Source organism: Felis catus, chromosome X (genome assembly GCF_018350175.1).
Source record: "Felis catus isolate Fca126 chromosome X, F.catus_Fca126_mat1.0, whole genome shotgun sequence".
Taxonomy (NCBI): Eukaryota; Metazoa; Chordata; class Mammalia; order Carnivora; family Felidae; genus Felis; species Felis catus.
In genome coordinates, this window is record NC_058386.1 from 62331174 (window position 1) to 62356410 (window position 25237).

Consider the following 25237-nt stretch of genomic DNA (forward strand, 5'->3'; position numbering starts at 1 on the left):
GTCAGCTTCCCAGACTCACATGGGAAAAGAGTTAATATGGTGGTAATGAGCCACTTAAATGCCTGTCTGCCTATGTTACAATAACATGCCCTTTTCAATCCTTCCAATGGCTCCCAAAGGGTGCTGTGGACAGCCGCATTTTGTGGGGACTTCTCCCACTCCATACACCTACCCACAGAAAGCAAATCACTTCTTATCTCTCCCAAACTTTGATTTTTATAGTTATTGGGGCTTCCCCTTTCCTTTAAGTATTTTATTTTTGCTTTGGTTTTCTTTCTTTTGTGCTTTTTGTCATTTGGGATTTTTTCTTTTAATCTTTTTATTGCTTGGGTATTTTTTTCCCTTTGTTGTTTTTGTTGCTGCTGCTGGCAATGATGATGATGATGATGATCTCTGTCCTTTCCTTCATTTTCCCATTGTTTTTTCTTTTCTGTTGTGTTTTGGGGAAATTTCTTTTTTTGGAGGGATTGACTTTACCTTTATGTGTTTTCAGATTTTTTTTTTATTGGCTTTTTGATTTGTTTTGTTTTCTTTGTTGTTTTATGAGGTTTTTCTCTGGTTTATTAGTTTCTTTTTTGTTTGGGGTTTTAACTCTTTTTCCTGGGCTTTCTTTGCTTTTTTTTTTATTCCTCTTTTTTTGTATTTTTGTTTTCTATGCTTTCCCCCCCCTTTCTTTGGATTTGTGCTTTTTTTTTATGTTTTTATTTTTATTTGGGAGTTTTAAAGAAATTTAGGATTTTTCATCTTTAAAGTTTTCCTTTTCTTCTGTACATTTAATTTAATTGTTTAATGTTTATTTATTTATTTTGAGAGAGAGATTGAGCAAGGGAAAGGCAGAGAGAGAGGGAGGGAGAGAATTCCAATCAGGCTCTGTGCTGCCACCACATGACTTGAGCCAAAATCAAGAGTTGGACACAATAGACTGAGTCACCCAGGCACCCCTCTGTTTCTTTATTTAAAAAAATATATTTTTATCTCCTCTTTCTTATTTAAGTGCATTTTTCTTAATTTTTTGTCTCTCTTTTTTTTTAACTTTTTAGTACTATTTTTACTTTGGAATCATTTTAGATTTACAGAAAACTCGCAAAGATAATACAAAAGGTTCCTATATACTCAATACCAAGTTTTCACTATATTGATATCTTTCATTAGTATGGTACATTTGTTACAATTAATGAACCAATTCTAATATGTTATTGTTAACTAAAGTCCATACTTTATTTAGATTTCCTTAGTTTTTACCTAATGTCTTTTTTCTGTTTCAGCATTCAATACACGGTACTATATTACACTTTGTTGTCATATCTTCTTAGGCTCCTCTTGGCTTTGACAGTTTCTCAGACTTTCCTTGTTTTTCATGATCTTGAGGGTTCTGAGGTACTGGTCAGGTATTTCATAGAATTCTCCTTAATTGAGATTTTTCTAATGTTTTATTCATGATTAGACGTGGGTAATATGTTGGGAGGGAGACCACAAGTGAAGGGCTCTTCTCATCCCATAAAAAAGAGGGTACATACCTGCTATCAACATGACTTACCACTACTTTTTTGGTCAGTCATAGATTTTATTTTTTTAATATTTCTATTATTTATTTATTTATTTATTTATTTATTTATTTATTTATTTTTAGTTTCACATTTTTATTTAAATTCTAGTTGGCTAAGCAATGTTGCTGTGTGATGATGCATTTGTGTAATTCTTTTAAACATAGGATTGCTATTTGAAGTGATTTGCAATGATCAGATAAGCCAATAAAACATGTAACGTCCATTTTCTCTTCAAATGTTTAATGAAGTAGACATGGCATCATGTAAGTAGAATTAAACGGAGTTGTTTACAGTGTGAAAAAAAATAAATTCTAGTTGGCTAAATACACAGTGTAATATTAGTTTCAGGTGCAGAATTTAGTGATTCATCACTTACATATAACACTCAGTGTTCATCACAGGTGCCCTCCTTAATACCCATCACCTATTTAACCCATTCTCATGCCCACCTTTCCTCCAGCAACCTTCAGTTTATTCTCTACAGTTGAGGTTTTTTTTTTTTATGGTTTGCCTCTCCTTTTTTTCCATATATTCATTTGTTTTGTTTCTTAAATTACACAAATGAGTGAAATCATGTGGTATTTGTCTTTCTCTGAATTATTTCACTTAGCATAATATTCTTTAGTTCCATCCACATTGTTGCAAATGGCAAGACTTCATGGCTGAGTAATATTACATTAGATGGATGGATAGATTGATATAGATGATAGATATAGATATAGATATATAGATATAGATATAGATAGATATAGATAGATATATCACATCTTCTTTATAGATTAGTCAGTTGATGGACATTTGAGCTCTTCCCATAATTTGACTATTGTCAATAATGCTTCTGTAAACATCAGGGTGCATGTATCCCTTCATATCAGTATTTTTGTGTCTTCAGGTAAATACCTAGTAGTGCAATTGCTGGATCATAGGGTAGTTCTATTTTAACTTTTTGAGGAACCTCCATACTGTTTTCCAAAATAGCTGCACCAGTTTGTATTCCCACTAAGAGTGAAAGAGGGTCCCCATTTCTTCACATCTTCGCCAACATCTATTGTTTCCTGTGTTGTTAATTTTAGCCATTCTCACAGGTGTGAGGTGATGTCTCATTGTAGTTTTGATTTACATTTCCCCAATGATCAGTGATGTTGAGCATGTTTTCATGTGCCTCTTAGTCATCTGTATGTATTCTTTGGAAAAATGTCTTCTGCCCATTTTGTAACTGGATTACTTGTTTTTTGGTTGTTGAGTTTGATAAGTTCTTAATATATTTTTGGATACTAACCCTTTATTAGATATGTCATTTGCAAATATCTTCTCCCATTCTGACGGTTGTCTTTTAGTTTTATTGATTGTTTCCTTCATTGGACAGAAGCATTTTATCTTGATGAAGTCCTAATAGTTCATTTTTTGCTTTTGTTTCCCTTGCCTCTGGCGACATGTCTAGTAAGAAGTTGCTACAGCTGAGGTCAAAGAGGTTGCTGTCTGTTTTCTCCTCTAGGATTTTGATAGTTTTCTGTCTCCCATTTAGGTCTTTCATTCATTTTGAATTTATTGTTGTGTATGGTGTAGGAAAGAGGTCCAGTTTCATTCTTCAGGATGTTACTGTCCAATTTTCCTCCACCATTTGTTGAAGAGACTTTTTATCCATTGGATATTATTTCCTGCTTGTCAAAGATCAGTTAACCATATAGTTGTGTGTCCATTTCTGTGTTATATATTCTGTTCCATTGATCTGTGTGTCTGTTTTTGTGCCAGTATCATACTGTCTTTATCACTACAGCTTTGTTATATACCTTGCAATCAGAAATTATGATGCATCCAGCTTTGTTTTTCTTTTTCAAGACTGCTTTGGCTATTTGGAGACATTTGTGGTTCCACACAAAATTTTCAATTGTTTGTTCTAGCTCTGTGCAAAACTCTGGTGGTATCTTGACAGGGATTCCATTACATGTGTAGATTACTTTCAGAAATATAGACATTTTAACAGCATTTGTTCTTCCAATCCATGAGCATAGAATGTTTTTCCATTTCTTTGTGTCATCTTCAATTTCTTTCACAAGTGTTCTATAGTTTTCAGAATACAGGTCTTTTACCTCCTTGGTCAGGTTTATTCCCAGGTATCTTATGATTTTGGGGGCAATTGTAAATGGGACCGATTCCTTGATTTCTCTTTCTGTTGTTTTATTATCGGTATATATAAATGCAACAGATTTCTATACATTGATTTTTGTATCTTGCAACTTTACTGAATTTGTGTGTTAGTTCTAGCAATTTTTTATGGAGTCTTTTGGGTTTTCTATATAGAGTACCATGTCATCTGTGAATAGTGCAAGTTTAACTTTTTCCTTGGCAATTTGGATGCCTTTCATTTCTTTTTGTTGTCTGATTGCTGAGGTTAGGACTTCCAGTACAATGTGAAATAACAGTGGTGATAGTGGACATCCTGGTCTTGTTCCTGATCATTGAGGAAAAGGTTGCAGTTTTTCCCCACTGAGGACGATATTAGGTGTGTGTTTTTTACATATGGACTTTATGACTTTGAGATATATTCCCTCTGTCCCTACTTTGTTGAGGGTTTTTATCAAAAATGGATGCTGTACTTTGTCAAATGCTTTTTCTGCATTTTTGAGAGGTTCATATGGTTCTTATCCTTTCTTTTATTAATGTGATGTATTGTGTTGTTTGATTTGTGAATATTAAGCTATCCTTGCAACCCAGGAACAAATCCCACTTGATCATGGTGAATGATTCTTTTTGTGTACTGTTGTATTTGATTTGCTAGTATTTTGTTGAGAATTTTTACATACATATTCATCAGAAATATTGGCCTATAGTCCTCTTCCTTAGTGGGGTCTTTGGCTGGTTTTGGAATCAAGGTAATTCTGGCCTCATAGAATGAGTTTAGTTTTCTTTCCATTTCTATTTTTTTGATACAGTTTGAGAAGAAAAGGTATTAACTCTTCTTTAAATGTTTGGTAGAATTCCCCTGGGAAGCCACCTGGCCCTGTACTTTTGTTTTCTGGGAGATTTTTGATTATTCATTCAATTCCTTTGCTGGCTATTGGACTGTTCAAGTTTTCTATTTGTTCTTCTTTCAGCTTTGGTACTTTATATGTTCCTAGGAATTCATCCATTTGTTGCCATATAATTTCTCATAATATCTTCTTATAATTGCTATATTTCTGTGGTGTTGATTTTAATTTCTCCTCTCTCATTCATGATTTCATTTATTTGAGTCCTTTCTCTTTTCTTTTTGACAAGTCTGGCCTAGAGTTTATCAATTTTATTAATTCCTTCAAAGAACTCGCTCCTGGTTTCATTGATCTTTTCTACTGTTTTGTTGTTGTTGTTGTTGTTGTTGTTTCTATATCATTTATTTCTGCTCTATTCTTTATTATTTACCTTCTGCTGGCTTCAAGCTTCATTCGTTTTTTTTTTCTAGCGCATTTAGGTATAAGGTTAGGTTGTGTATTCGAAATTTTTCTTGAAGAAGGTTTATTTGGGGAAATTATAGCTGAAAACTTCCCTAATCTGGGGAGGGAAACAGACATCAGTATCCAGGAGGCACAAAGAACTCTCATCAAAGTCAACAAAAGTAGTTCAACAGCAAGTCATATCATAGTTAAATTTGCAAAATATAGAAATAAAGAAAAAATCTTAAAAGCAGAAAGACAAAACAACTCCCTAAGTTACAAAGGAAGACAAGTAAGGTTAGCAGCAAATTTCTCCAAAGAAACTTGGCAGGCAAGAAAGGAGTGGCATGATATATTCAACATGCTGAATGGGAAAAACACGCAGACAAGAATACTCTATCCTGCATGGTTAGAATAGAAGGAAAGATAGAGTTTCCCAAACAAAAAGATTTTGTGACCACTAAATGAGCCCTGCAAGAAATATTAAAGGGAACTCTGTGAGTGGGAAAAAAAGACCAAAAGCAACTAAGACTAGAAAGGAGCAGAGAAAATATCCAGAAACAATGACAAAACAATGAATAAAATAGTACTAAATTCATATCTATGAATAATTACTCTGTTAATGGACTAAATGCTCAAATCAAAAGACATAGGGCTTCAGAATGGAAAAAAATGAAAACAAGACCCATCTATAAGTTGCCTATAGGGACTCATTTTAGACCTAAAGGCACATGTAGGTTGAAAGTGAGGGGATGGAAGAATATTTACCATGTAAATGGAAGTCAAAAGAAAGCCAGAGTAACAGTACTTATATCAGACAAACAAGATTTTAAACCAAAGACTGTAACAAGAGATGAAGTAGAGCACTATATCATAATTAAGGGGACTATCCAATAAGAATATCTAACAATTGTAAATATTTATGCTCCCACCTTAAAAACACCCAAATATATAAAACAATAACGAACATAAATGAACTCATTGATAAAAATACAATAATAGTAGAAGACTTTAACACCCCACTTACAGTAATGGATAGATCATTTAAAGAAAAAATCAACAAGAAAAAAATGGCTTTGAATAACACAGTGGACCAGAAGGACTTAACAGATATATTCAGAACATTTCATCCTTTAGCAGCAGAATACACATTCTTCTCAAGTGCACACGAAACATTCTCTAAAATAGATCACATATTATGTCACAAATCAGGCCTCAACAAGTGCAAAAAGATTTAGATCATACCATGCATATTTTCTGATCACAACGCTATGAAACGTGAAGTCAATCACAAGAAAAAAATTGTAAAGGCAACAAATACATGGAGGCTAAAGAACATCCCACTAAAGAATTAATGGCTCAACCAAGAAATTAAAGAGTAAATTAAAAAAATACATGGAAACAAATGATAATGAAAACACAATGGTCCAAAACCTTTGGGATACAGCAAATACAGTCATAAGAAGGAACAATATAGCAATAGAGGATTTATCACTATTGATGTTAACCTCAAATATCTGGCCAAGATGTGTTTGCCAAGATACTCCACTATAAAATTACTTTTTACCCTCTTCCAAACTGTACTTTTTGAAATCAACTCATTAAATTTAGTCTATATTTAGAATAGAAAAGATTAAGCTGTACCCCCTGGGAGTGGGGGGCAGGTCTCCAAATAAATGATTTAGAATCCAGTATTGTGTTATCAATTTTGTTGCTCCAATCGTTTCAGTTTTGGCTAATGGATATTCTTTCAGGATTGTTCCTGTGTTTTTTTTGACATTCTCTCTTCTTTTTTTTTTTCACTTGTTTAACTTTTGAAAATTAATTCCTCCTCCCTTTTCTTTTAAATTTCTTTCAGTTTCCTTTTTTCATTCCTATTGTCTTTCTACTCTAATTTTGCCTTCCCTCTTTTCTCTTCTCTGTTAGCTTTAAGTATTTTCTCTTTTCCTCCTTTTTTCCCTTTTTTCTTTTCCACTTATGTTTTGAAAATAATTTTCTCCTTCCCAATATTTTTATCTTTTTTTTTCCTTTTTACATACCATTCTGTTAATTAAAAATCTTAAATACATTCTGCATGATGATGAGTTCACTGTAACTATAAAACAATATAAGGGGAGGGGCGCCTGGGTGGTTCAGTTGGTTGAGCATCGACTTCGGCTCAGGTCATGATCTCGCGGTCTGTGAGTTCGAGCCCTGCGTTGGGCTCTGTGCTGACAACTCAGAGACTGGAGCCTGTTTCAGATTCTGTGTCTCCCTCTCTCTCTGCCCCTCCCCCAATCATGGTCTGTCTCTCTCTCTCTCTCTGTCAAAAATAAATAAACATAAAAAATTTAAAACAATATAAGGGGCAAAAAGAAAAAAAAATATACTCTCACTTCTTCCCTCTTAGCCTTACTGCCAATGTCCTTGGGCATCTGTGAGATTTTATAGCTCCCCTGTAAATCTTTGTGCTCCTTCACAAGAATGACCAGAAGACTCTGTGTGATAATTCCAGAGGGTCTACTAGCTTTCTTGAGAATTCTATTCCTCCAAAAGTCATATTCATTAAACTGAAGATTAGTTGGAATACAAAAGCAGTTAGTAAATCATTTAATGTCTTTCTTACATACAACTATCCACATTAAAATCACTTTGGCTGACTATGAGTAGAGGAGAAATGTTTTATGAAGTCCTTATCTAAGATCTAGTTCCTAGCATCAGGAGAGTGTGTATATGTATATGCATGTATTCCCATGCTCTCTGTCCCCAAACTCAGGGAGTTATTGGGAACCAGGGGTAAGAAGTGAGTGGAAAACTAGGGAACGTAGAGAAAAAGACCTTTTAGAAAGGAGATATTCATGTAGATAGAAGGTACCAGGAAGACACTGGAAACTACACAACTCAGGACCAAGAACACAAGTGTCCTAGTTGAAGGCCCCATTCTGTCTTCACGCTCTCATCTTAACTGTTTACTCTCTGTTTAGGTATGTTTTCTGGGAATCTGACATTCCAAGCTTAACCCCATGTGCAGCCAAATTGGCAGATGAAGCTGGGTCCCCAAATTCCTTTGTTTTCTTGCACTCCAGTTTCTCAGAGTGAAAATGGAAGTGGCAGTCCACCTTTCCTGACAAGTTCTGACAAGTTTGGCAGTTAAGAGCTTATTTCAGGCATAATCCTGCATGGGAGCTAAGGGTGAGGGAGAGAAGAATGAGGTGAATTAGATGACCTTTAAAGCCTCCTTTTAATAATGTGACTCAGTCATCTGAGGGCTTTGTCAGCTATCAGCTGAGGTTGACACCAGGGGCCAAGCAGACTCTGTGAGCTAGGATAAAGCTGGATCACTTTTGAAGCTAGGGAGAGGAAAGAACATCATTATAGATCCTACCAGAGCCTTCTACAGTTCCCTTTCATTATCATGCCATCTGTTTAGAAGAGAAGCCAGAGACAATTCCATTAATATCCTGTCACATCCTTCCAAGCAAGGGATTCCTTCCAACCCAGCCTGATTTGTAATGGTGTTCCAGCTCTAGGGCCTTAACCTGGAGCAGTTTGTTGACTAGTAGATCCACTCCATAGTGTCAGAGAGCTGCTCTTCCTATCTTCCTATATATCAGCCAAGGTCTTGAGACCATGTGACTTATCTTCCTTAAGGATGGTATTAATTTTCACCAAGAAAAAAAAAAGAAAGTGGTTAATAAAAATCAGGCACTTAAGGCAAGAAGGACAGAGTTTTGCCTTAGGGTAAAGCAATGAAACCCTTAGTTTCATTTTCCCAGAATTCTCAGCCTGATTCTGAGGTCATCAGCAAGTACTTTGGGGGCAGTATAAATACATGAGGTGAAGCCTTTAACCTAGGACCTGGAGCCAGAAGAAATCCACTAGTTCAAGAGCACAGTGGCTTTAAGTGTTCTGTATGTTGGAGGCCTTTTCAACAATGGGGCTGTAATCTACATAGTTACCAGATTGAGCAAACCAGCTCTGGACAGTAACTTCAAGAGGGTAAAAGTAATGTTGAGGTGTGGTGGGGGATGGTACAAGAGTATCAAGGGAAGCTCCAGGAGAATGATAAACTTTCTGTTTTGTTGGTCTTTTCCTTGTCTATGGCTGGTAAAGGATCACTGTTTATAGGCTAAAGGGGGACATTAGAAAGACCTCCACCCAAACATCAGCTTCTTTAGGACCAGATATTTCACTGTTAATGTTAACAACATCTATGGTTAAAACAATGTGAATTCCCTGAGATGCCTCTGGGGGGAAAAAAAAAGTACATTCAATCTCTGACACCGTAATTCCTAATGAAGGTGTAAAAAGAGGGCCAAGAGGGAGGATTGTCCTTTGGAATGTGAAATACTTGCTTTAAGTAAACCAAAGACTTATAGAGAGTATGTGACCTTAGAGATCATTTAATTCGCCTTTAAATTTAACTATAATAAACAGTTCCTTCAGGCTAACAATTAAAAATGAGGCTGAGGGTTTGGACTGGAAATAGAGAGAGGCTCTGGGTTGTTTAGGGGGATTGAACCAGGAAAATATTTTCATTTTTAGGGGGTTTGGTATATGACTTTGAAGCGTAGCAAAAAAAATAGCACTGAGAAAAGTGAAGGGTCACAAACAAAACTAGGCCAGTGTATATGGGGCAAGAGTGTGTTGAGGTCTAAAATTTAAAAAAAAATAATTTTTAATGAATTCCAAGGGTGTAGAGAACTCTTTTGAATGGCTTTCTTTTTTGATGGTTTTCTTTAGTTTATGCCCTCAGGCTAATTGATATAGAATGTTTATATTAAAGGAAACACCCAGTAGACTTCAGATCTAGTTATACCCCCATTCAAATAAAGGTATAGGTAGGAATGGTGGCAAATGTCTATATTTTTCTGTATGTGTAATATAAAATATAAAATGTATACTTTTGAGGTTTGTTATGGAACTATTTTGAATATCATAAGATACAATAAGCCCTCTTAGGAAAAAAACGGCAAATATTGCAGCAGCAAGTTTTTTCCTATTATATTTATTTCCCCTACTCTAACTCCTATTATGGAGTGTTAAAGCGTTATTTAGGAGAAAACGTAAAGGAGGAAATAGAATTTTCAGAAGAGTATTTGGAAAGTTATTCTCTTTTACTATCTGTGTTTTTTGTATTATTTTTAGTTTCAAAAGGATAATCCATGCACATGGTAAACATGTACACACTAATACATGCACAGAGTTAACCTCACTAGAGGGAAACACTCTTAAAAGCTCCTGTGTCACCTTCCAGAAATAATCTACATATTTACAAGCATATATATATATATATATATATATATATATATATATATATATAATTTTAGATGTTATAAAAACTTCTGGGGTGCCTGGGTGGTTCAGCTGTTTAAGCGTCCGACTTTAAGTTTTGGCTCAGGTCATGATATCATGGTTCGTGGGTTCAAGCTCCACGTTGGGCTCCATGCTGACAGTGCAGAGCAGGCTTGGGATTCTTTCCCTCTCTCTCTCTCTCTCTTTCTTCTCTCTGCTCTTCTGCTCCCTCTCTCTCTCTCAAAATAAATAAATAAACTTAAAAAAAAACTTCTGTGAAGGCTTCTATCTGTCAGGTTTGCTTCAGAGCAACACCTGATTCCCACAGCATGGTCTAAACTATGTAGCCAAAACTGTCTCTAAAGATTCAGCCAAGCAGCAGTCTCTATATTTTTCTCTATTATACCCCCATTCAAATAAAGGTATAGGTAGGAGTGGTGGCAAATGTCTATATTTTTCTCTATGTGTAATATAAAATATAGAATGTATACCCAGGACCCAAGTTACCACAGTAGGGGTAGAGTGGGAATAAATCCTTGGATAACAATGTGTACTTCTTTTAGGAAAATTGGGATATTAGTACCTCTCTCACAGGATTGTTGCAATTCCTAAAAAAAAATAATATGCATAAAGTGCTTAAAACAGTGCCTACTATAGAGTAAGTGCTATATAAGTGTTAGCTGCTGTCATCATTTGTATTGTTGTTTGCTGTTGTTACTTAAGATAGCCTGGGGCTTCTTGAAGCCATTCCCTATTTTCTCTGGGTTTTCCTTTCGGGTACCTCCAAAGTTGGGAACCTCTACATTGTTACTACTCTCCCTTTGGGATGCTTCTCTCACCAGGATCTAAACTCTGGAATCAATTGGTAACCAAAACTACTTCAAAAGCTCTTCTGGACACAAGGAAAACCTGGCTTCACTACCTAATGTTCCCCTCATGGCATCAAGGAGATAAACTTTTATATGTTATTACTCATTACTGTTTTCCTAAAGAACAGTATGGGAAATGGAATGGACAGACTGGCAGCTACCACATTTTCCGAGAAATTACTCAGCCCAGAACATACTGCTTACATCTCCTTTGTCTGATTTAGTTCCTCCTCATTCCTACACCTCTCACTGCTTCTGAGGAATTCCACATTACTGGCTAGCCACAAACACTACACTGGTTTACCCTGCAGGCTAGACCTTTAGGAAGCTGGTACTGCTGGGACAGGTTGGACTCCACAGTCACAGGTCAAATATCTGAATCCTAAGTCTGCTATCTTGTTCCCTTAGAAGCCCTTTGAGGATGGGAAGCCAAACTCAAAGATACTCAGTACATCTTCTCTCACTTATCTCTTTATCTAGAACGGTAAGTGAATGACAAGTGAAACACTCACTAGCTTTCTCCTACTAGTTAGTCTTGTTACTGGCATCTGCCTACTTCCTGGTTTCTCCCAGAAATAAATTGAATGTTTGGCTCCTGATGCAAGTTTTTGTTTCATCATGGAGGGACTTTAACATCCATGAAGATAAACCACAGAGTACTACTTTCTTGGCTCAATTCCAGTGACCTTTCCCTGCATTTTAGTTGTCAACAACCACAGTCTCATCCATGATCTTTTTACCACTCAGAACTGCTCCACCTCTAAAATCTTAAATTTATATATCCCAGTCACTAGCTGCTTATTTTTCACATTAAATCATTTTTACTTCTTCATACCTATTACTGATATTCATTGGTCCCCTATTTGCTCCCAGCGTATTGGTCCCCTTCAGCCTAATTTTCTTCCCTGACTGGCCTGACCCTAAAAACCATTATTTCAACCACTACCTTTTTCTTTCTCTTAAGTTACAATATTTTGACTTAGTATCACCCAAAAATTCATGGTCTCTGGCTTCAGAAAAATTCTCAATGCCACACAACAATTTTTCCAAGAATTCCTGACCAGCTTTATCTTTATGCCTTTTCATTAATCACTGCCCTTATTCCTGAATCTTCACCCCTTCCCTCTCTGCTGTTTCTTTTTCCTCTATACAATATGTTCAGACCTCTCATTATTTAAGAAATAGTCCCTGAACCCTGTATCTCTGTTTGCTGCCTTCTGTCTCCTTTTCTTTCCAACCAATATTCTCAAAAGAACAGTCTACATTCACTGTCTTCACTTCCTCTGTCCACATTTACCCCTCAGCACACTGCAAGCTGGTTCTGTTTCTGGAGTAGGTCACCTTCTACCCTTGTTTGTACCTCTGTCTAAAATCTCATCACTTTATTGCAACCACCACTAAACCTAAGCACCTCAAAAAGCAAGACCTTGTCTAACTTATCTACGTGGTCTCAGAGCCTAGCACAGTGCTTGATTGATAGGAGGTGCTCAATAAACGAATTATGTCACAAACACTTACTGAACACCTACTAGGAACCAAGCACTGTAGCGGTTCTGTTAGAATCCACACCACTTGGACTCTTATAACTCACCACCAGAATTATATTCAAGTATCTTCATTCTTACAGAAACTTTCTTCCTTTAGTGAATAACAAGTCAGTACATTTAATTAAGCCACACCACCCTTGCTGTATGTTGTGCCTTACTCATAGTAATCATTTAACATTTGTTGAAGGAATGCCTGATCTCATCAGACCCAAGAGCTGCTATTGTAAATGGCCACAGAGGGGCCCCTTTGGGATCTGGTTCCTTACAGAGAGCTTTTTGGGTTTTTTAAAAATCACTTCTAAACAGTTCCCTATAAACACATCCATTTGCAACTCCATCTCAATATTGCTGATAGTTTGAGTAAGCTAACAGCCTTTTCCTTTATCTTCAACTTCTCTCCCTTTTCTCCAAGCTTTTTCCCCTCCACCTATAAACAGGTACAAATTCAATCTTAGCCACAAATAAATACAAAAATTAGAAGCCCTCTTTTAACCCCAAAGTCTCACTTTACCCCAAAGCATTGCTTTCTCCACTTATCTTTTATAAAAGTAGTCTATATTTGCTAGCTCAAATTTCCTTTTTCCCACTGGCTTCTACATCAAATGGTCAGAAAGGATAAGATATGGGTTTGTCAGAGAAAAGCCTCATAGACAAATAAGACCATACAACACAGGGGAAATTCTGAGATTAAAGTACAGGAGATGTAAATGTATTGGGGGAGTATGAATTTTTTCTATGTTTTCTGTAGTCTGTTTCATAATTTTCTTCTTTTACACAGATAACACATGCATATGATACAAGTTTAGAGGGTACAAAGGATACAAAGTGAAAAGTAAGTGTTTTTCCCACTCCTGCCTAGGCCCTCCCTTTGCAGGCAATCACTGTCAAAAGTTTTTTGTGTATCACTCCAGGAATAATCTATGCATTTAAGATATTTGCATAGATGGAGTCTCTATACACATGGTAAAAAAACAATAGTAATTTCCATGAGAAGGATGAACTGACAAGTACAGGAAGAGGTGTTAAAGAATTAGGAAATATGATCTTTCCTCCAAAATAGTCTTACTCCTCAGTCCCCACTCCCATTAGTGCCTTTCCATCCTCCCAAGTTGCCAAACCTCAAAGCTTCTGAGCATCTAACTTTGGCACAACCCTGTGAACTAAGCAGAGCCTTAATGGTTATCTGCAATTACAATTAAGTTGATTAATAATTTCTCCACCCTTGCTACTGCCACATTCATTTTTACTTCCAAAATGTAAAGGGACACCTGGGTGGCTCAGTCAGTTAGGCGTCCGACTTTGGCTCGGGTCATGATCTCATAGTTTGTGAGCTTGAGCCTCGTGTCGGGCCCTGTGCTGACAGCTCAGGGCCTAGAGCCTGCTTTGGAGTCTGTGTCTCCTCTCTCCTCTCTCTGCCCCTCCCCTGCTTTAGCTCTGTCTCTCTCTTCTCAAAAATTAATAAACATTGAAAAAATTTAATGTAAATTACATACATCCATTCCTCACTACCTCCACTATCTCACCCTCCTTTAGACCCTTATTACTTGTCATTTGTAAAATTGGAATAATTTCCGACTTTATGGGGTTAAGTATACTCATTAAAATCAAACAAGAACTGTAACACTACAACAAATTTTTGTTCTCAAGAAATATCTGTCCTCTTCTCTTTCTGTCCCCAATATCTCCCCATCCTTAATCCATTCTCTACATTACCTACCTGATTCATCAAAATGGTGTAGAATTCTTGATTTTTTTCTCTATGTCCATCCTCTATTGATCTCAACATCAAGGCATCAGAATATGATAATTCACCTGGAAACTGAGGAAAAGCACTAGAAAATTCTGGGTGCAGCCATACCAAAGGAAAATCACTCTCACTGTCTCTCAAAGGCATTGATTTTACAATCATTGACATTTAAAAGCTAAGAAAGTCAAGATCTGCCCTGAGTTTTCTACCTAGAAAAATCCTGAATATCCTTATTACTCAGCTCAAATGTCACCTTCTTCTTGAAGCCTTCCAAGATCCTGCCCATATTATCTCTTATCCCGAATCTGAATGAATGCTTCTTTTCTCTGCATTACCAAAAATGGAAGGAAGGAAAGAAGAAGGGAAAGAAGGAAAGAGGGAGAGAAGTAGAATGAGGGAAAGGAACAGAGAGTGGAAGAGAAAGATAAGATGAGTGAAGGGGGAGGGAAGGGATAAGAGAGGGAGTTCAACTTCTATCCTTTCTTGGTCTGGTCCAGCCCAGTGATTCCCAGTTCCCATTCTAACAAAAAACCATTGTCCCACCTCCTAAAGTATGCCCAACTAAATAAGGTTAAAATGATGATTACCAGGCAGCAGGTAAGGAGATCCCTTCCACCCTAGTTTATACGTACAAATTAAAGACACATAGACAAAAATATGCTTTACTTTTAAATAATCTTAATTATTTCCAGGTTAATTTAGCTTTCGTATATATAATTTCACCATAATTTAACTTTATCATATATTTCATAATATGCTTATATTGATTAAATCATGAACATTTTCACATTTCATTAACTTTCTTTAAAAAATATTTTTAATAATTTTATAGGTCTTCTGTTTCTATTCACAGTATATCCATTCCCCTATTCTTGGGCATTGTGATTCTTATTCCCATTCTCCTTTTCACAAATGTCATACTGAAGATACATAAATCTTTATCTGAATCTCTATTTTCTCAGGAGAATTCTTAAAGGTTGAATTTCTGAATCGTAAGATATAAAGATTTTTAGAGCTGTTGATATGTATCATTAAACTACTTCCCCAAATAACATATCAATTTAATCCACTGGCAATATACAAGAATGACTATCTCACTGCACTCTAACCAGCATACAGTATTATCTTTCCCATCTTTTTCTAATTTTATAGGCAACAAAAAATGACACACCATCATTGCTTCAATTTGATTTCTTTGGTTACTAGCAAAATGGAAGAGTTTTTTCAATAATGTTAACATATATGGTTTATTTTCACTTTTCTGCAAATTACCTATGTACCTCCTTTGCCCATTTTTTTTGGCCTGGGATCTTGCTCTTTTTTCATTTTTATATATTTAGCATGTTATATAGTTATATAGTAATCATAATTATGTAATTATGTATCTCATTATTCACGGTAGTTATGTTTTATAAAGTCACTGCAAACACTAAATTAATAAATACTGAACCATTGTTCCTGGGGAAATACAGAGTTAGGTTCCTGTGAGAATCATTCACAACATTTTTGTCAATAAATCAATACATACATTGTTTATGTGTTTCTGTCTAAAGATACTTTATTTAATATGCATTGTTGATTCATTAACATTGAACGTACAGCCAACTGCGTTGTAACCCATACCTGAACTAAGCTTATCTGACATATGTGTTTTCTCTGTAAGGCACATTGCAGCTTTCTTGTGCTCAGGAACACTACATAGCACTTCAGCACCACTTGGGGGACATCTTAAACAGGAAAATCACCAAGAAAAAGCACAAGAATGTGAAAAATGTGGCACTAAATAGACTGTGAAAAGTACACTTATTTACAATATGAGAGCTAAAATAAGAAGACAGAGAATTACCTTGTTGGACCTCAGCTGGAAGACCTCAGCTGAAAACATGCATATCAGGCATTTGAAACGTTGCCACTCTGTATATATCAACAAATGACCACAAAAGTACCACAGGTATTGACTTTGGTGTGACAAATAAATTTTAGTGAGTAGATGAGTTCACAAATATAGAATCCACAAATGAGTATCAACTGCATTTGTCATATTTGTTGCAGTTTTCCAGTTTATTATTTGTATTTCAATGTTTTTCATGTTTTAGATTTAAAGAAGTTTTCATTTTTATATATGAAAAATATAACCTTTTCCTTTGTGACATCATATATTATTTTAAGCATATGCAAAGAGGAAATGATTCATTTCTCTACATTTTCTTCTATTTTTAAGCCTTTAATATTTTGCACAAAACTGTTTATTATACCTGAAATTTATTTTGGTGGATGGTGTATTAAATTTTAGGGGGAGGTAAGAAGCCACCAATCACCAATGAACCTTACCTTTTGAGCCCTCTGTCACTCTAGCTCCCAATGAAGTGCCTTTCTAAATATAAGTAAGCCAGTTCCAGAGTACCTAAGAAGCTTCAAAAAATGAAAAAGCAAGGGAAAAAATTTTTACCTTTTGCACTAAATCCAAGAGTTGGATATCCAGAAATGAGATGGGGCTGGTGATATCCAACAACCACTTTGTGGCTGCATTCTGCAGTGAAGCAAAACCAGGCATGGAGCTAGAAGCGAAGTCAATGCCAGGGACTAGAATGGTTCAAATGCAGCTCTCTTTATGCCATAGGACAGTATTTCTCAGGGTACTGTCAAGGACAACCTGCATCAGAGTCATCAAGTGTATAGTGTATAAAACCAAAATATGATATATCCTCAAAAGGACAATTTGGCTGATAAAGAGGCTGGAATTCAAGACATTCAGAATTATCTTTGATCTAGGGATGGCAAGCCTAGAGAATTGAATAATTGTGATAACATGATTGTCAACCTCAAATAGTTACAGAGCCATCATGTGGGAAAAAAATCCCTCTGCCAGGCAATGTCATCCATGCATGTGGCTTTATTTACCTTCTCCTTGGCTGTTGATTCTCAAATCTGTATCTCCAGATGCATTCTCCTGAGATTCATTCAGCCCTTCCTTAATCTCTCCACCTGGACTCTCCACAAGCACCTCAAACTCCACATGGTTAAAATCAAACTATTATTATTCACATTTTCATAAATAATGAATCTGAGGCTCAAAGAAACTAAAGAATTTCCCATGGGTTCCAGTTAAAGGAATTAAATCCAACCTGTCTATGCTTATGCTCTTTCCACTTTTATGAATGCTGACTTCTATAATATTAGTGGGGAGGAAACCAGAACATTACATATCTATCTCACAGCTCTGAAACAGAGTAGCACATTTCATAGGAGAGTTGGTCATTTCTGAAAAACAAATCTGCTCTAAGCAGCTCTAATCCTATATTTGCTAATCTACATTTAAAAAAATAAGTTTCTGGCAATATCAGGGGCACAATTATTAAGTGGAACAAGTTTGAAAAGTCCCGCCCCCTCTCTAGACCACAGTTTTCTGTTCTTCAAAATAGATATACTTCTCTGGACTTTGAAAATCTGTATGCCCCTTGACAGCTGTGCCATTATGCGAGTCTATGGAGGACAGTGTTCCGTATAAGGTACAGACTTATGAATAAACAGTCGTGCCATTTAGCCTGTGTAATAGCTCAGTTGCATTCCAACACTATCCTCCAGGACCTGCTGGACTAGAGACTGATCATATATCTTTATGATATTCTCATCTACTCCAGGCACCCAGCCCAGCATGACACACTTGTCCACACAGTTCTGACTTGCCTCTGGCAATATCAAGTCTTTACTCAACTGGAGAAGTGATCAGGTAAAAAGTAGAAATTCTGTCACATCTTTCCCTACATAGGGTTCTGATATGCTCCCCCAATGTCACTCACTAGCTGCATGAACTTGGGAAAGTCACTTAACCTTTCTGAGGCTCCATTTTCTCATCTGTAAAAGAAATGCTAATAATACACAATTCACATGATTTTTGCAAGAATTAATGTGTGTAAAAGCACCAGGAAAGGCATATACAAGATGCTTAGTAAATACTTTGTTCCTTCAGTGTCATACTTGGCTGGGCAACACCAGCTAACCCCAAGGTTTCCTTAGATTAACTGGTTATTATCAAGGTTATCTGATACCTCTCATTTCTGATCACCAACCTCTCCATCAACCAGACAACATTCAAAAAATGCTCATGGCAATTGTCTCAATGCACTGAATTGTAGCAATTAAGGCTGCATTTGAGGTTTTATAGTAAAACTTAAATTCCTAATAAGTAGTCAGCTAGTTCCTGCTTAAAAGTTTCCAATGATAGGGAACTCATTCCCTTCCAACACAGCCCAATTCATCTTCAGTCTGCTCTGCCATAAACAACTTACACCTAACAATCCTATTTCTGTCCCTTGGGACCACATCATACAAATATAATCCTCTTTCTTATGACAGCTTTGTAGATACTGGAAGACAGCAATCATGCCCCACTCCATCCTTCAAGCTTCTCTTTTTAACCTCTATTTTATCTTTGTACTAGGCACAAATACTTGAGGTGTGGTTCATTCAAACTTAGAAAAGAGTGGAATAATTTCCGCCTTCAGTCTAGACTCTCTACTAATATTAATGTAGCCTGAGTTTGCACTAACTTCCCTGGAAGCCTTATCAAACATATACCCATCCTATAGAATTGCTGATTGTTTTAATTTTATTAAATTTATAAATAATGTCACATTTTTTCAAGTTAAATTTTTTGTTTTTTATCCATCTTTACATTCTAGTAAATTCTTCTTGGGTTCTTAGTTCTGGTATCCTTTTATTTTTATTTTTTAATGAAATTTATTGTCAAATTGGTTTCCATACAACACCCACTGCTCATCCTAACAGGTGCCCTCCTCAATGCCCATCACCCACTTTCCCCTCCCTCCCACCTCCCCTCAACCTTCAGTTTATTCTCAGTTTTTAAGAGACTCTTATGATTTGGCTCCCTCCCTTTCTTTTTCCCCCCTTCCCATTCCCCACGGTCTTCTGTAAAGTTTCTCAGGATCCACATAAGAATGAAAACATATGGCCTGGTATCCAGTATATATACTTCCCCTCCCTCTCCAGTTCTCTCTTAAAATTTGGTGAGCATACTTTTCTACATATACATCCAATCATTAATTAAAATGTTGAAACCAAGACAGCCAGGTACAGAGTCCTACAGCTTACTACCAAGGATGTCTCTTTGCAATAGTGAATCTCAATCTTTTTCCTGCCTTCAACACACCTTAATGCCCTTCCTACCACCCATTTACATCAATCACAATAGCTCACAAAACATCATAAATACCCAAGGAGGGGCAGGCCTTCTAAGGGGAGTACTATAATGGGGGAAGGGCCTATGTGGTTTATAAAAACTTTCATCCGGGTGATTCTGTTAAACCCCTCAGAAAATGTGCTCTCATCCTCCCTTTCGCACTTATAAAGAACTTCTGCTCCTCCAGAGAAACATAGAATTAATTATCAGTGCCCTTTGTAAACGGTTTCCTTATCTGTATGATGGAGATAATTACACATAGATCATAAGGCTGTTGTCAGGATTAAATGACTAATGCATAAAGTACTTAGGACAATACCTGGTATATAGTAAGTACTCAGTAAATAGTAATACTTAAAAAAACTTGCAGATTCCAACTAAAGGAACACTGTTACAGTTCGTGTTTTCTCCATCTTGTTAACCAGGATGTCATAAAAATAAAAATCTTTGTCATGCATCTTGCTGTAATAATGTACACTGAAACTATCACATACACATCTATTAACCAAATGACCCTATTTAAAAAGGCCACATTTCCAAACCCACAAATCTGAGTGCAGGACACAGCTCCCTAATGAAGCCAAAAATACACTGAAATTTAATGTTTTTTCCAACTCAAGCTCTACTGTTATGAATGTCAGAATCAGGGCTTCCATATTCATGAAGGTCCACATTATTGCCCTTCCTGTTGCTTCTTTACCTGATCCTGCTGTTTTCAGGGAGGGTGACAGAATCCAGGTGAAGTAATACAGGTTTGCTTTGAATTAAATAATTTCAAGATGTTTGTGGTTGAAAGACAGTTTGTTATAACCCACCAGGCCACATCTATCACCTATATCTCTGACATGATTCCTCCACCTCCTATCCCCCACCTTGTGTCACCACAGGTTATGATCATGTATACCACATCTCAGGGCTTCTGGTGGCCACAGGTACAAGATTCAGTAGGAAGTGAATCTGGAACCAGAGATATCTATGAGTCTGAAACACTGAAAGCCATTTTATGCTGTGGATTTTCCAAGTGTCACTTTAATGATCAACATATTATTATAAAAATAACAGTTTCTGATATCTATATGCACTTTCTAGTTTATAAAGCACTTCAATGAACAATTTCTCCTTAGCTCCTCATAACAGTACAATAGCTTCATCTGGGTATACATCATTGCTGACAATTAAAAAAAACTGTCTTTATCAAAACAAATTATGTATTATTTTTCCACACATACACAAAAATAACCTCTGCCACATAATTTAATCATACAAAAATGTTGAATGGCAGCTACTTTGCTCCAAGAAGCATTAAACTTTAAGGTTCTTTTTTTATGGAATATAATATTAACTTTATTTTACAAATGAAAAAAGTAAGTCTTTAGGGGGTTAAATAATTTGTTCAAGGTCCACATAGCAAATAGAAGAAATTGGATTCAAAACCTGGGTTATCTGACTCCAAATGTTCTGATATTTTATTTTACCTTGACATTTGGAAGTGCCATTCAACTGCTTTGATTAAAATGGCCACCTTTCTTCCTGTCAAAAAATAGGCAATGGCTAACTGAATCCATCTTCCTAAAAGACATCTTTCAAATTATAGGATTCTAAGCCAAATTCTTTCACAAAAGGATCAAATTCCTTCCCAGGCAGCTAAGTTCCTATGCCATTCTAATCCTCCCTTTTTTTTTTTTTTACCTGATAGGTAAACAGCCATAGAGCCTCATTCATCTGCAGAAAAGATGTTGAGACATACTACACCAAACCAGAGCTCCAGCCCACCCTCAATCTTGCAGCATTCTGTCACTCATCATCAAAGCATCTGGCCTCTTGCCACTGTCCCACTGCAGAAATTCTTCACAAATTAGAAATGCTAAAATCTATGAAAATTCCATTTTTCAGATTCCATTTGTTTTCAATCCCTACTGCAGTCCCCACAAAGGACAGAAGGACAACCACCTGGGAGAAATCCAGACAACACAGGCCAATTTTTACTTCAGTCAACAACAATAAGGAGATAGATAACCAGTCTCACAGGCAAAATATTAGATACTGTTCTCAACCTGCCACCTTCTCTTACATACCTTTCTGAAAATTTGCAAGTTATAGTAATCAACTCGATTCTAGTTAACTGATTCATTCATTTCATGATTTACCTAATAGCTAAAAAGCATCATGACCATCCACAGTTAAAGGAGTGGGAAGGTTGTCATTTGTGGTTTAGGACTCTAGTAATTGCAAACTGAGATGAGGCCAAACGCAAAGAATGGCCCCTGGGGCTGGTTTGCAGAACCAGGCATCACTGGGGCCACACACAACTCAGTCTCAGCTCCGGCTGGATGGGGCTGCTAGATGGTATCAGCTTCCATACTGATTCCCAGACACACAAAGGCAGAGCCCAAGATCCTGCATTACCTCCTCAAAATGGCCTCTCACCTTTCAAAAAAAAAAAATAGGTTTGGATGCAACTAATCCCCTTTGAGCCTTCCTCCACCAACCCAGGCTCCTGTATTTTCCTCTCTCATTTGATCTCTTTTATTTCCTAGTTCTCAGCCCATTTTCAACTTCTGTAAGTACCTGATTCCTTGCTCTGGCTCGAATCAGCATCATCTTCAGCCATCTTCCTGAGTCTACCAACCTCAGGCTCCAGCCAGCTCTGCAGAATTAGTTTGAACTGGTCAAAATAGATTTTAACTGGTCAGAACTGATTTTTCCTTTTTGAGGAAAGATTGAATTGGTCATGAGTAAGTTCTGACCACTTTAAACCCATTTTGGCCAGTTTTATATTGTTAATTCAAGAACAAGCCACTGAAGGGATCAACTTGAATCAGGAATGAGATGAAGCAGTTTCAATCTGCTTAGAAGACCAGTGTGGGGTGCAAAAAGGACCTGATGCTAAGGACCATACCATTTGTGCTGGTGATGCTAGAGGGGGGAATCAGAGAGGACCTAATAGTCTGTGAGGTAGGATCAAACCACTGTAGACCCCGGGGGAGGAGCTAAAAGAAACTGATGCTTAATGACGTAAGATCAAATTATTGGTGTGAGACAGGAGGAGAAAAGATACTGATTCTCTCCAGATAAGATCAAACCAGGTATGCTTTTCTATAAGGTGTCATCAAACCACTCTGGGATAAGCATAGAAAGAAGGAGAAGGGAAAGTAAGAACATAAAGGGACTAGTAGTCTGTGAGACAGGAGCAGACTACTGTGAAGTGGCAGAAAGGGGATGCTGTTCTAAGAAGCAGGATCAAACCACTGTGGAAGGGAGGGGAGCAAAAAAGATGAAATTTCCTAAAGAATTTTAGATTTTTTTTAGTAAAGTAAAAAAGGATATAATATGCTGAAAACAGAATCAAACCTGTTTTTATTATTAACAAAGGGCAATTACATGTTTAATCTCTTTTGCTCTTTACTCTGCCCTGAAGGTTGGGTCAGACCATCTTCCCAAAAAGGCCCCTGCAGTAATTTCCAGCTGCCCCTGATGGTTTCTAGGCAACAATATAGCTGCTGCCTGATGAACCTCGTCCTTTTGACATTAACTCCTGGGTTTCTGGAATGGAAAGAATATACACACATAAAAAATGGGGAGCAAATTGAAACAGTATCATAAATGCTAGGTGGGGAAAAGTAGGAGAAAGGTAACAGACTTTCAAAAATTAAAGGAAGACTTCAAGTAGTTGGAAATGATGGATATGTGGAAGAAGAAAAATTCACAAAAGAAAAGTCCTGTAGACCTAGAAAACATCAAGTCTAAGCCCACACAAAATCTTTGAGTCCTCCTATGAGATCCTTAACCAGTGGCACTTTAAGATCTTCAGTGAAAAATGAGTAGTTTTTTAAAAATGTTTATTTCCTGAGAGAGAATGAGAGAAAGAGCAGGGGGAGACATAGAGATAGAGGGAGAGAGAATACCGAGCAGGCTCCATTCTGTCAATGCAGAGCCCAGCTCAGGGCTCAATCTCACCAACTGTGAGATCATGACCTGAGCTGAAATAAAGAGTTGTACACTTAACTGACTGAGTCTACCAGGCGCCTTGAAACATGAGTAGTTTTAACTTACTAGGGAATAGATTCCATTTTTCTATAATTCTGATCATTTTTTAAAATTTTGAGCCAAATAATTTCTACCCCGGATTCTGAGTTCTGTCTTCTAAAGCAGAGGTTAGCAAACTAGGCCTTGCCGGCCATATCCAACTATCACCTATTTTTGTGAAGAGTTTGACCTAAGAATAGTTTTTACATTTTTCAGTGGTTGAAAAAGTCAAAAGAAAAATATTTTGTGATATGTGAAAAATTATATGAAATTCAAATTTTACACCATAAATAAAGTTTTATTGGAGTATAGCCACATTCATTTATTTACATATTACCTGTGGCTGCTTTCCTGCTACCATAGCAGAGTTGAGTAGTTGCATCCAAGACTCTATGGCTCTCAGAGCCTAAAATATTTACTATCTTGCCCTTTACAGAATACGTGTTCTGACTCCTGATATACAGCAACGAAGAATTAGCATTTCATAGGACTCTGCTTAAGAATCTAATGGTAACATTAGACATGAAAGAGAATGAAGAGACCTAGACCTCACAAAGAATCCCAAATTCTCAAAGAGATGGAGGGGACTGGTACCAAAGTTTTGTGAGCCTACAAATAACTTTAAGCCAATTATCATGGGCTTCAGGGGATAAGGAGGAGATTTAGCTGGCATGAAATTGCTGGGAATCTCCAAAAAGAATGAGAGAACAGCTGAAAGGGAAGATTGAGATCAGTGTGTGAAAGGCCTTGAATGCCAAATACATCCTGAAAGAAATGGAAGAGCCAGTATTGAGTTTCAGTTTGGGATACAGGGTACAGGAAAAACTTGAGAAATATGATTAATACCTCCAGACATCACTCTAGTTCTATTCAAGCTGTAGACAAGTCATAGTGTCTGAGAAGTTCAAATCATTTTGGTCACTCAGGTTCAGTATCCTAAGGTCACTCAGGATACAAGTATCCTAATCTGAACATAATCTTGTTGGAAACCAGGATTCTACAGTAAGTCAAAGATATGTGTTGAGTCAGTTTCAAAGGATTTCTGCCTTAGGAACATAAGAAAACTCTCATCACATCTTTATCTCATTCTTACTCACTTTTCAGGGCCCAACATAAACCCATATCTCTCCTAGCACTCTTGCCCTCCTCTGAACTCCTTTAGCACTTCTTTGTGCTACTCACATGAGCCTCACTGTACTCTGTCTAATATGAAAAGTATCTCTTTGTGAAATGGGTTTGTTTCCCCAGAAAGACCTTGAGATTTCAGAAAAAAAGAGATCCTAACTGATACCTTTCTGTGTTCCCACGGTTGGTTGATAAGGATATTGATCCAATGATCTAGTGGTCCCTCAGTGTGTGGAGACCCCCATTTAGCAGAGCTCAGGCACTTTTGGAGCTATGTCAGCTCTAGCCACACATCCACCTTCCTAGACTTGATAACCTGGGAAAGGATGAGGCATAGTGATATATTACAGCCAATCCCGTGCTGCAATGACCATGCAAAGAGCAGCTAGCTCTTTCTGGCCCTAATTCCACAAGGCCCAGATCCCCATCATTCCTGCCTTCATAGGCTCAAGGCAAAATGCCATGGTCAGGAAGACAAAGCCCACAGTTCTG

The 25237-nt window shown here is 36.9% G+C and overlaps 1 long non-coding RNA gene across 2 annotated transcripts in view; it reads right to left on the minus strand.

Moving 5' to 3' along the window:
- LOC109496546 overlaps positions 1 to 22437 on the minus strand; it is a 123165-nt gene extending 100728 nt beyond the window's left edge. Inside the window, exons 1-2 of one of the 2 annotated variants that reach the window (XR_002152632.1) lie at positions 22163 to 22437; positions 14365 to 14466 (exon numbers count right to left, since the gene is read on the minus strand). This is a non-coding gene — a long non-coding RNA (uncharacterized LOC109496546). The remainder of the gene's footprint in view (positions 1 to 14364; positions 14467 to 22162) is intronic. The other variant, XR_002152631.1, reaches the window with a different exon arrangement.
- Positions 22438 to 25237: the final 2800 nt, after the last annotated feature.